The sequence below is a fragment of the Myotis yumanensis genome, unplaced genomic scaffold (genome assembly GCF_028538775.1).
Source record: "Myotis yumanensis isolate MYYU_CA2020_CCGP unplaced genomic scaffold, mMyoYum1.0.hap1 SCAF_35, whole genome shotgun sequence".
Taxonomy (NCBI): domain Eukaryota; kingdom Metazoa; phylum Chordata; class Mammalia; order Chiroptera; family Vespertilionidae; genus Myotis; species Myotis yumanensis.
In genome coordinates, this window is record NW_027223786.1 from 79872 (window position 1) to 90392 (window position 10521).

Genomic DNA, 10521 nt, shown 5'->3' on the forward strand with positions numbered 1-10521 from the left:
AACAGAGGAGGCAAACCAGCTTGAGGAACTGGATTCAGGTCAGCTTCCTCCCCCCACATTCTTGGATTTGGGGGCCTGGAATGACACCTTCCATGTCATTCCATATTGAAAAAACAAAAAACACTCCTTAAAATAAATAAAAATAAAAAAACCTCCACAGAAAACATGTTGATCCAGTCTTTCAACTTTCTAAGGTTTCGGCAAGCCCACATGGCCAGGCCCGGACTTGGTCTCTGGGCCGGGGCCTGACCATCCATCCATCCAGAGAGTGGGTGGGGTGGGGGGGGTGAGGGGTTGGGAGGGTCGAAAAGATGGCCCGAACCGGACATAGTCTTTGTGGATTACAGAGATTGGGTTGACTGGGGCCCTGGCCTGGGCCAAAGAGCCCGTCCCGCCTTTTGCTGGTCGAGAAGCATCAATGCAAGCGCCCCCTCCTGCAGCCTCCTCTGTGGAAGGCAGTCAGGTGACTGGACTTCCCCAGTTCTAACTAGACCCGAGGGGGCTCTGTCTTCAAGAAGGCAGGGGCTGAAGGGTGCTCATGGATGCCGAAGGACCATTCAAAGCCAGAAGTGTCCGTGCGTGACTGCGGATGTACACGCACAGAAGCGCATGCGCGCGCGCACACACACACACACACTCCCAAACGCACACCCACACACACACACCTAGTCGCCCTCCTCCACATGCCTGGGTTGCGGGCTTGATCCCCAGTGTGGGGTGTGCAGGAGGAAGCTGACCGGTGATTCTCTCTCTCTCTCATCGTGGATGTTCTAGAGCTCTCTCCCTCTCCCTTTCTCTCTGAAATCAATACAGATATAAAAAATAACACACAACCACAAATGTATTATTCCACCTTTATGTAGTAAAAAGGGTGCTTGGATGATGTTTTGTATTTCCTGTTATTAAAACAGTGACCAGCTGAAACCGTTTTGGCTCAGTGGATAGAGCGTTGGCCTGTGGACTGAAGAGTCCCAGGTTTGATTCCGGTCAAGGGCATGTATCTGGGTTGCGGGCACATCCCCAGTGGGAGATGTGCAGGAGGCAGCTGATCGATGTTTCTCTCTCATCGATGTTTCTAACTCTCTATCTATCTCCCTTCCTCTCTGTAAAAAAAAAAAAATCAATAAAATATATTTAAAAAAATAAAAAATAATAAAAAAATAAAACAGTGAACCTAAAAGGGGGGTGGGGGGGAGATGGGGAGGAGGAAAAAAGGGAAGGGTTGACCTTAGCCATTTCAAAATGGTGGTTGCCAAGTCTCTGGAGCTAAAATGGCGGCTGCCTAAACTCCCTTTTTAAAAAAATATATATTTTTATTCATTTCAGAGAGGAGGAGAGAGAGCTAGAAACATCCATGATGAGAGAGAATCATGGCTCGGCTGTCTCTTGCACGCCCTCTTCTGGGGATCGAGCCCACAACCCGGACCCTTCGGTCCACCGCAGGGAAGCAGATTCTCAACATATTGGGATAACGCTCCGTAGAATGGAAGGGGTGTGTGTGTGTGTGTGTGTGTGTGTGTGTGTGTGTGTGTGTGTGTTTGTGTGAGTGTTTTAACCTTGTTGTATAAATGACAAGCAAAAGAGGAGATGTAATTGGGTTACATGAACTCTGTTGGTGATAGATGAGGGAGGCAAGAGAAAGCAAAGCAGGGTGGGGAGGGGAGGGAAACCTCTGAGATTGGATAAAAATTAAAGTAAAATGATAGACACATACTTCTTCATACTTCTCTTACTTAGGTTGGCCTAGGATAGTTAATGGCCATCAATTTACTCAACAACAATGAGGGGATTTAAAAAAGAAAATTACACCCTAGCTGGTTTGGCTCAGTGGAGATAGAGTGTCGGCCTGCGTGCTAAAGGGTCCCAGGTTCGATTCAGGCCAAGGGCACATGCCCGGGTTGCGGGCTGGATCCCCAGAGGCCCCCCCCCCCAGTCCCCAGTAGGGGGTGTGCAGGACGCAGTTGATCCATGATTCTCTGTCATCATTGATCTCTCTCTCTCTCTCTCTCTCTCTCTCTCTCTTCCTCTTTGAAATCAATAAATGCACACAAATAAAGCTCTGACCAGTTTGGCTCAGTGGATAGAACGTCGGCCTGCGGACTCAAGGGTCCCGGGTTTGATTCCAGTCAAGGGCATGTACCTTGGTTGCAGGCACATCCCCAGTGGGGGGTATGCAGGAGGCAGCTGATTGATGTTTCTCTCTCATCGATGTTTCTAACTCTCTATCCCTCTCCCTTCCTGTCTGTAAAAAAAAATCAATAAAATATATTTTTAAAAAAATAATAATAAAAAAAAATTTTTTAAAAGAAAGATTGACCTTTGTCAGGGAAGGTAGCGGCCAAAGACGTGACTACTCACCATCACTGTTTGTTTGTTAAACTTTTAATTTCCATCCATGGATGGATGGATGGATGGATGTGTCCTCCCTCCCTCCCTCCCTCCTCCCCTCCCTCCCTCCTTTCCTCCCTCCCACCCCCCTCCGCCCACCCACCCGCTCACCCGGTTTCCACGGGAAATCGTCAGTCTCATATCACACACTCACTGGTGATTTCAATCGCTGCCTCCTTGTTCCCCGTGAGAAAGAGGAAGGAAAATGGACACACCTGAAAGAGCCCCACAGGCGGCAACTGTGAACCAAGTGCACGCACATATGTGCGTGTGTGGCATTTGTCAACAACGTAAGAAATCCTCCAACCTGTGCAGAATTTCTGTGAGTGTCTTTGAGCCAAACTGTCCACAAATGTCGCATGCACGCTGGGAAGCACTATCTCAATGAATGGTTGGAGAGGATGTTCCCAAGAATGGCAATGTCGCTCTGCCCCCCGCCTTATTTTATACACTCCAATCCAAAGAGGAGTGGTTTACATGAAATCCACTGGTGACATTTGAGGAACGTGGGAGAAAGCAAAGTGGGCAAACCTCTGGGATTGGATGCAAAGTAAAATGATGGACACAGACTTCTTTTATCTAGGTGGGTGGGTGTAGGATAGCTCATATAGTCAATCATGAACTCGGTCATCGTGATGGGGTTTGTGATATTCACAGAGCCGTGCCTGTGATTCCAGGGCTCCAGAAAAGATGGAAAAACCCCTTGACATTTCAAAGATGTGTGATTGTGGATGCAAGAAAGAAAGCAACAGACAGGCTCAGTCCAGGTAAAGATGGACCTCTGTCAGGGAAGATGCCGGCCTAGGACAGGATCACCCACCCCAAACTGATGTTAGCCTTGTAAGGCCACCATGCATGGCCTCCCCTGAGCTTCTCAAGTTTAGTACAGTATGTGGTCCTTTTCACCACCACCAGCACCAGCCCCAACCCCACCACCACCACCACCACCACACACACACACACACACACACACATACACACACACACTGAGTCCTCTCATGGGGCGAACCAATCCTGACTCTAAAGTCATGATCCTGACCCCGGGAGTTGTATTAAAAATCAAGCTAAAGGAGTGTGAATGTAAACTGTAGGTTTATCAAAGGTTCAAAGGAGGTCTCTGTTTACCACCATTGAAAGAAAACAAACCAAGAAAGAGATTAAGGGTCAAAACACCCTCTCTGGGACTGGAAGGGAGAGAGTTCCTGCATCTGTCCAAGAGGGTCATCTGCAGTGTGAAAAGCCAGGGATCAGCAACAGGGGATATTTTCTTCCTCTCAGGGATCATGAAAAGCATCCACGACAGTAAGGAGGTGGGTATGGGGTGGGTGCTGTCATTGAAAAGGCAAGGAGAGCAGGGAGAGCTCGAATCCAGACAAGGGCTCATGCCTGCCCAGGTCACGGGCTCCAGCCCCACTACGGGGCATGCAGGAGCTGGCCAATCCATAATTCTCTCTCATGGATGATGTTTCTATCTCTCTTTCTCCCTCTCCCTTCCTCTCTGAAATCAACAAAAATACATCTTTTAAAAAAAGAAGTATGTGTCTATCATTTTACTTTTAAAAAATATATATTTTTATTGATTTCAGAGAGGAAGGGAGAGAGAAAGAGAGATAGAAACATCAATGATGAGAGAGAATCGTGTATTGGCCATCTCCTGCATGTCCCCCACTGGGGATCGAGCCCTCCACCCATGCATATGCCCTTGAAGGGAATCAAAGCAGGGAAGCTTCAGTCCGCAGGCTGACGCTCGATCCACTGAGCCTACAAGCCAGGGCTATCATTTCACTTTTTATCCAATCCTAGAGGTTTCCTCCCCACCTGCCACTCCCGACTCCACTCCACCCCACCTTTGCCTCCCTCCCTCTCTCCTTCCCTCCCTAATCTATCACCAGTGGATTTTCTGTAACCGGCTTTCATCTCCTCCTTGGATTGTCACTTATAAAACAAAGTCACGCCACGGCCGGTTTTGGTCAGTGGGTAGAGCATCGGCCTGGGGAACGAAGCGGTCCTGGGTTTGATTACAGTCCATGGAGCAGGCCCAGATTGGGAGCTCGATCCCCAGTAGGAAGTGTGCAGGGGGCAGCCCACCCGGTGATTCTCTCTCTCATCGTGGGTGTTTCTCTCTCTCTCTACTTCCCTCCCTCGCCCTTCCTCTCTGAAATCTATGAAGATATATTAAAACACACACACACACACACACACACACACACACACACAATGACAACAACAACACAAAGGTATTATTCCACCTCCGTGGAGTAAAAAGTATACTTGTACAATGTTTTGTACTTGTATTTACTGCTATTAAAACACGAACGTTAAAACGGGGGATTTGGAGCGGCGGTGAGAGGATAAAAGGGAGGGATTGACCTTTGCCGTTTCAAAATGGCAGCTGCCACCCTAACTGGTTTGGCTCAGTGGATGGAGCATCGGCCTGCGGACTGAAAGGGTCCTGGGTTCGATTCTGGTCAAGGGCATATATCTTGGTTGTGGGCACATCCCCAGTAGGGGGTGTGCAAGAGGCAGCTGATTGAGGTTTCTCTCTCTTTGATGTTTCTAATTCTGTTTCTCTCTCTTTGATGTTTCTAATTCTCTATCCCTCTTCCTTCCACTCTGTAAAAAAATCAATAAAATATATGTTTTTTAAAATGGCGGCTGCCAAGTCACTGGACCCAAAATGACGGCTGCCTCCTTGCACGCCGCCCCCCCTCCAGCCCCCCACTGGGAATGGAGCCCACACCACAGGCAGGTGTCCTTCTCTGGACTCGAACCCAGGACCCTTCCATCAGCAGGACTACTCTCTATCCCCTGAGGCAAATCAGTTAAGGCTAAAACTCCCAACTTTGACAGAAAGGATGACTCCTTTATTCCCATACAACTGTGGACGACGAAAGGGGCCACATGCTAACCCCACGAGCTCAGGGAAGGGCTGTGTGGCGGTCTTGCAAACTGAAAGGCCTAAAGCGACCACAAGTCTAGTCTGAAGGGAGACTGTCACTAAGAGCAGTTGTGGTGGCTATCATTTTACTTTTTATCCAATCCCAGAGGTTCCCCCCACTCCCCACCCCCACCCCCACCCCCACTACCTTTGCTTTCTCCCACCTCCCTCTCTTTCTCCCTCCCTCCCTCCCTCCCTCATCCAAGACCAGTGGATTGTCTGTATCCCACTTACATCTCCTCTTTGGATTCTGGTGTATAAACCAAAGTGCCGCCCCAGCCTGTTTTGGTCAGTGGGTAGAGCATCGGCCTGGGGACCCGAAGGGTCCAGGGTTCCATTCCAGTCAAGGGCACAGGCCCAGGTAACAGGCTTGATCCCCAGTAGGGGGTGTGCAGGAGGCAGCCGATGGGTGATTCTCTCTCATGGTAGATGCTTCTATGGCTCTCTCTCCCTCTCCCTTCCTCTCTGAAATCAATGAAGATATATTTTAAAAAGCCACACAAATGTATCATTGCACTTCCATGTAGTGAAAAGCATGCTTGTACAATGTTTTGTACTTGCATTTTGTGTTATTAAGACAGTGATGGGCATCGGAGGGAGAGGAGTGCTGGACCGGGGGTGGGGCGCCGGCGAAGATGCCAAACTTCTGCGGGGGGGGCGGGGGGAGCGGGGCGGCGGACTGCATGCGGAAGAGCATGCAGTCAGATTTGGCCTTCTTCAAGTTCCCGAGGGATCCAGCCAGATGCCAGAAGTGGGTGGGAAATTGTAGGAGAGCAAACTTAGAAGATAAAACACCTGAACAACTCAATAAACATTATTGATGATGTGCCAAACACTCTGAGACCTCTATGATCTGTAGAACTAGTCCTTCCTTATAGGACAGTTCTTCGAGATAATGTAATACCAACAATAGGTGATCTTACCAGTCATTTGAACAGTCCACATAGTAGACATAGAAAACGAATAAAAGAATTGAGCAAAGATGAAATCAGGACATGGAAACAGGAAAAAAAATTGACGAAACTTCTGAACAGGAACAAAAACAAATATAGAGCGATCAACAACAGCCTTGCTCAGAACTCCAATACAGAAGGGGGTGAAGAACAGGATGAAGACATTTTACCTTTAACCCTTGAGGAGAAAGTAAACAAAAGAATACTTTAAAATCTTTATTTGAAGTTTTGATTCTTATGGGAAAACAAAACATACAGCTAGATCAGCGGTTCTCAACCTGTGGGTTGCGACCCCTTTGGGGGTGGAACGATCCTCTCACAGGGGTCGCCTAAGACCATCAGGAAACACATGTATAATTACATATTTTTTTTGTGATTAATCACTATGTTTTCATTATATTCAATCTGTAACAATGAAATTGGAGTTCACCACAACATGAGGAACTGTATTCAGGGGTCACGGCATTAGGAAGGTTGAGAACCACTGCTCTAGATGGACATGAAGCTGATGAAATCCCAGAAGGCCTCTTCACTCCCGATAACTTTCAGGCAGGCAGGCAGGCAGGCACTGTCGGAGTGCCCGATAAATTCTGGTGAAGAGGTTCTCTCTGAGAAAGCCCTTTGAGACCACAGCAGTCAACGCACCATCCTGTTCAAAAGTACAAGCAGAAGCAGATGCTAGAGATCCGTGAGAGCCCCATTCAGGGAAGGAACGCTCAGGGGAGTGAGAGACTCTCCCTTTTTTTTCATGGCCCGCGACAGAGGGACGGACGCATGCATGCACGCACGCATGCACGCACATAGTGGACACAGCAGGGGAAGAGCACCTGCCAGCGTTGGGGAGGTTTGCTGACGAAGCTCGTGAACTGAGAGAAGAATCTGTGGGTTTCCTGCCTTCTGAAGCCGCTGCCGAAATTTTGGCTATGACATTTCCCACGACGAGACCCGAGAACTGGGGATTACACATGGAATATTGTCGTGGCCAGGCTTACATTGTGTCCAGTGGCTTTCCTTCCAAAATGAAAGTTGTTGCTTCTAGACTTTTGGAGAAACATGCCTCCCCAAGCTCTCTACACACTCTGCTCTTCTCTGTGCCTGATGTCCACGGTCGGCCAGATTGGTGTCTGTTGCGTTTGGAACAGTGGAGGAAGTTTGATCTTTTTTCCATCCGTCACCACAACCGCTTTTAGAGCTTGACAGTGTCATTTCTGTCCTCTTCCAGAACAATGAAGAAAGCGGGAAAGAACTGAAGGAAATTTGCCATTCTCAGCGGGCGGGCAGGCACGATGCTTTTGAAATTGTAGCTGAGCTCCTGCAAGCGCTTGTTTTCTGTGTAGGCGGTATACATGAGGACACACATAGTAGATGGGAAAACTGTATAGCGGGACGAGCATTCGCACTCTGCAGTGCAGCAACAGATTTTGATTTCGTGGTTACCATTGTTGTTCTTAAAAACGTCCTACCTTTCACAGGAGCCTCTGGGAAAAATCTCCAGGGTCAGACCTCTGATGTCTTCTCTGCAGCCAGTAGCTCGACTGTAGGCGCTGCATTCGCTACATGAAGTGATGGAACATATTGAAGTTTATTGTGAATTTTGGTTTGAGGAAGCCACCACCATTGGGCAACCACATTTGCTATTCTGATGAAGCTCCCTGGGAAGCTCCGCAGAGCTCAGCAAGGGAACCTGGAGTCTCAGCTGACTTCCGAGAGGTGCTATAAAGAGCCTCTAAGCGTCACAACAGTGGAACACATTGTTCAGGAACTGAAAGAGATAGTCTCAGAACAGTACCCCAAAGCTCTTCAATGCTGATCTCTGGTCCCCTCTGTCATGGGACGGCTCAAATTCAATACGCCGGAGGAGCACCAGGCTGACATGTAAGTCAGCGACTTACCCAATCCCGATGCAGCACTCTCAGCTGAGCTGCATTGTTGGAGAATCGAGTGGAAACCCAGAGGAAAAGATATAGAGCTTCCATCCACCATGTATGAAGCCCTCCACCTGCCAGACATCAAGTTTTTTCCTCATGTTTATACATTGCTAAAGGTCCTACGAATTCTCCCTGTGATGAAGGTTGAGAACCAACGCTATGAAAACGGGCGAAAGCGTCTCAAAGCACACCCGAGGAACACTTTGACAGTGTAAAGGTCAAGTAGCTTAGCTTTGCTTAACATGCATTTCGATGCGAAACATGATTTGGATTTAACGGTGGACACATACATCAAAGTCTACACAACTAAGTCAGAGCTTCCTACAGATAATTCCAAAAGTGTCAGAAATACCCGAGGGACTTTTAAAATGCGTTCTCTCTTATATTTGCTATTGAAAAAAATCTGAGAAATTTGAAAGGAAACAGAGAAAAGCTGTAAGATATAGGTGGGTCACTTAAACACTGGATCTCTTGAGTAGAGTAGCCACTGATCCTCTGCTAAAATGGCCCCGGTGTGAACTCTCATGCTTTGGAGAACTAACTTGTTCTTCCAGAGGGCGGCAGGCATCGGAAGCGCCACGTTGCACTTCTGCGTGATCTCTGCCGATGGCACTTTGGGCTTGTTTTAGTGAGGTCATTGCAGACATCACATTCATTGTCACAGTTGTTGGGCATTGAGTTATCAGTTCTTTGAAGAAATAAATTTTGAGAAGGTGTGGGAGGAATCTGTTTCATAAAATTGTGCAATGAAGCTCACGACTAACCTCTGACTAGCGGGAGTTTTAAGTATGCTACGAGAAATCTGTAACCAACAGTGAAATGACCAGCTCGTGAAAGAAACGTGAGCTTGCCAGACAAGGATTTCGGTGTGGATTTTTGTCTTTATTCGATGATCTTAAACAAATGACTGTGAAACATTGAAGAAAGAACCCGCCATCCTTACACCCACATCTGGGTGTGGCTGTTTACATTGCTTCATTGAGCCTATATCCTCATAAGCTTTTTAGCAAGAACATGTGGCACACTTCCGTTTCACGATCAAGACAGGATCAGAGGCCATGGATCCTGACAACAGATCCGTCTGTTTCATTGCGTCTTTTCCCGCGGTTACAGCTACTGCCGTGTCTCGATTTATAAGCGAAACCTAGACAACCGACAAGAATGCGTTTTGTAGTTCGTCTAGGAATACAGAAAACATCGCTGTCATTTTCGGTGAAGAAAGTCAATTTTGTACAGTCTATGTCAACATAAATAAAATGTGAATTTAATGGAAAAACAAAACAGCGAAATTAAAACGGGGGGGGTGGAAGGGGGAGGGGGGGTGGAGAGGATAAGAGGGAGGGGTTGACCTTTGCCGTTTCAAAATGGCGGCTGCCAAGACCCTGGAGCCAAAAGGGAAGCTGCCTAAACTCCCTTCTTTGACAGAAAGGATGACTTGTTTATTCCCACACAACTGTGGATGACGAAAGGGGCCACATGCTAACCAGATGAGCTCAGGGGAAGGCCTGCCTGGCGGTCTTGCAAACTGAGAGGCCTAAAGCCACCGCAGGGATGGTCTGAAGGGAGACTGTTACTAAGAGCAGTAGTGGTGGGTAGTCCTGTCCTACCTAGGCCGGAGTCTTCCCAGACCAGGTCAGTGTTTACCTTAACTGAACCTATGGTCCTTTTGCATTTAAGACACAACATACCTATGCTATAAAATGTCAGAGGAACTTGTAACATCCCGCCGTCCCTGCCCCGCGCCCCCCATCCCCCACACACACAAGCAAATGCGCCTGGGGGCTCTGCAGGACAGACCATAAATTCCTTCATTGCTATTGTTATCACGTGTATTGTTGCCTGTTAACTATCTATCCTGCACCCACCTCAGGAAAAGAAGTAGGTGAGGCCCTGGCCGGTTTGGCTCAGTGGGTAGAGCCGAGGTCAGCCTGCGGCGGACCTTAAGGTCCCGGGTTAGATTTGGGGTCCCGGGCGCATGCCCGCCTGCCCGGGTCACAGGCTCGAGCCCCACTAGGGGGTGTGCAGGAGGTGGCGGATCCAAGATTCTCTCTCACTGATGAGGTTTCTCTCTCCCTCCCTCTCCCTTCCTCTCTGTAAAACATCAATAAAATAAATTTTTTTAAAAAATAAAAAGAAGTGTGCGTCTATCATTTCACTTTTTATTCAATCCCAGAGGTCCCCCCCCCCCCCCGCCCCACTTTGGTACCTCCATCGCTCCTTCCCTCCTTCATCTATCACCAGTGGATTTCCTGTAACCCACTTATGTCTCCTCCTTGAATTGGATTGTCACGTTTTAAACAAAGTGACGCCCCGG

General features: G+C 48.1%; 1 pseudogene; it reads left to right on the plus strand.

Annotated features, from left to right (window-relative positions):
- The first annotated feature begins 5961 nt into the window (after positions 1-5961).
- On the plus strand, positions 5962-7318 carry LOC139000843 (52 kDa repressor of the inhibitor of the protein kinase pseudogene; annotated as a pseudogene).
- Positions 7319-10521: the final 3203 nt, after the last annotated feature.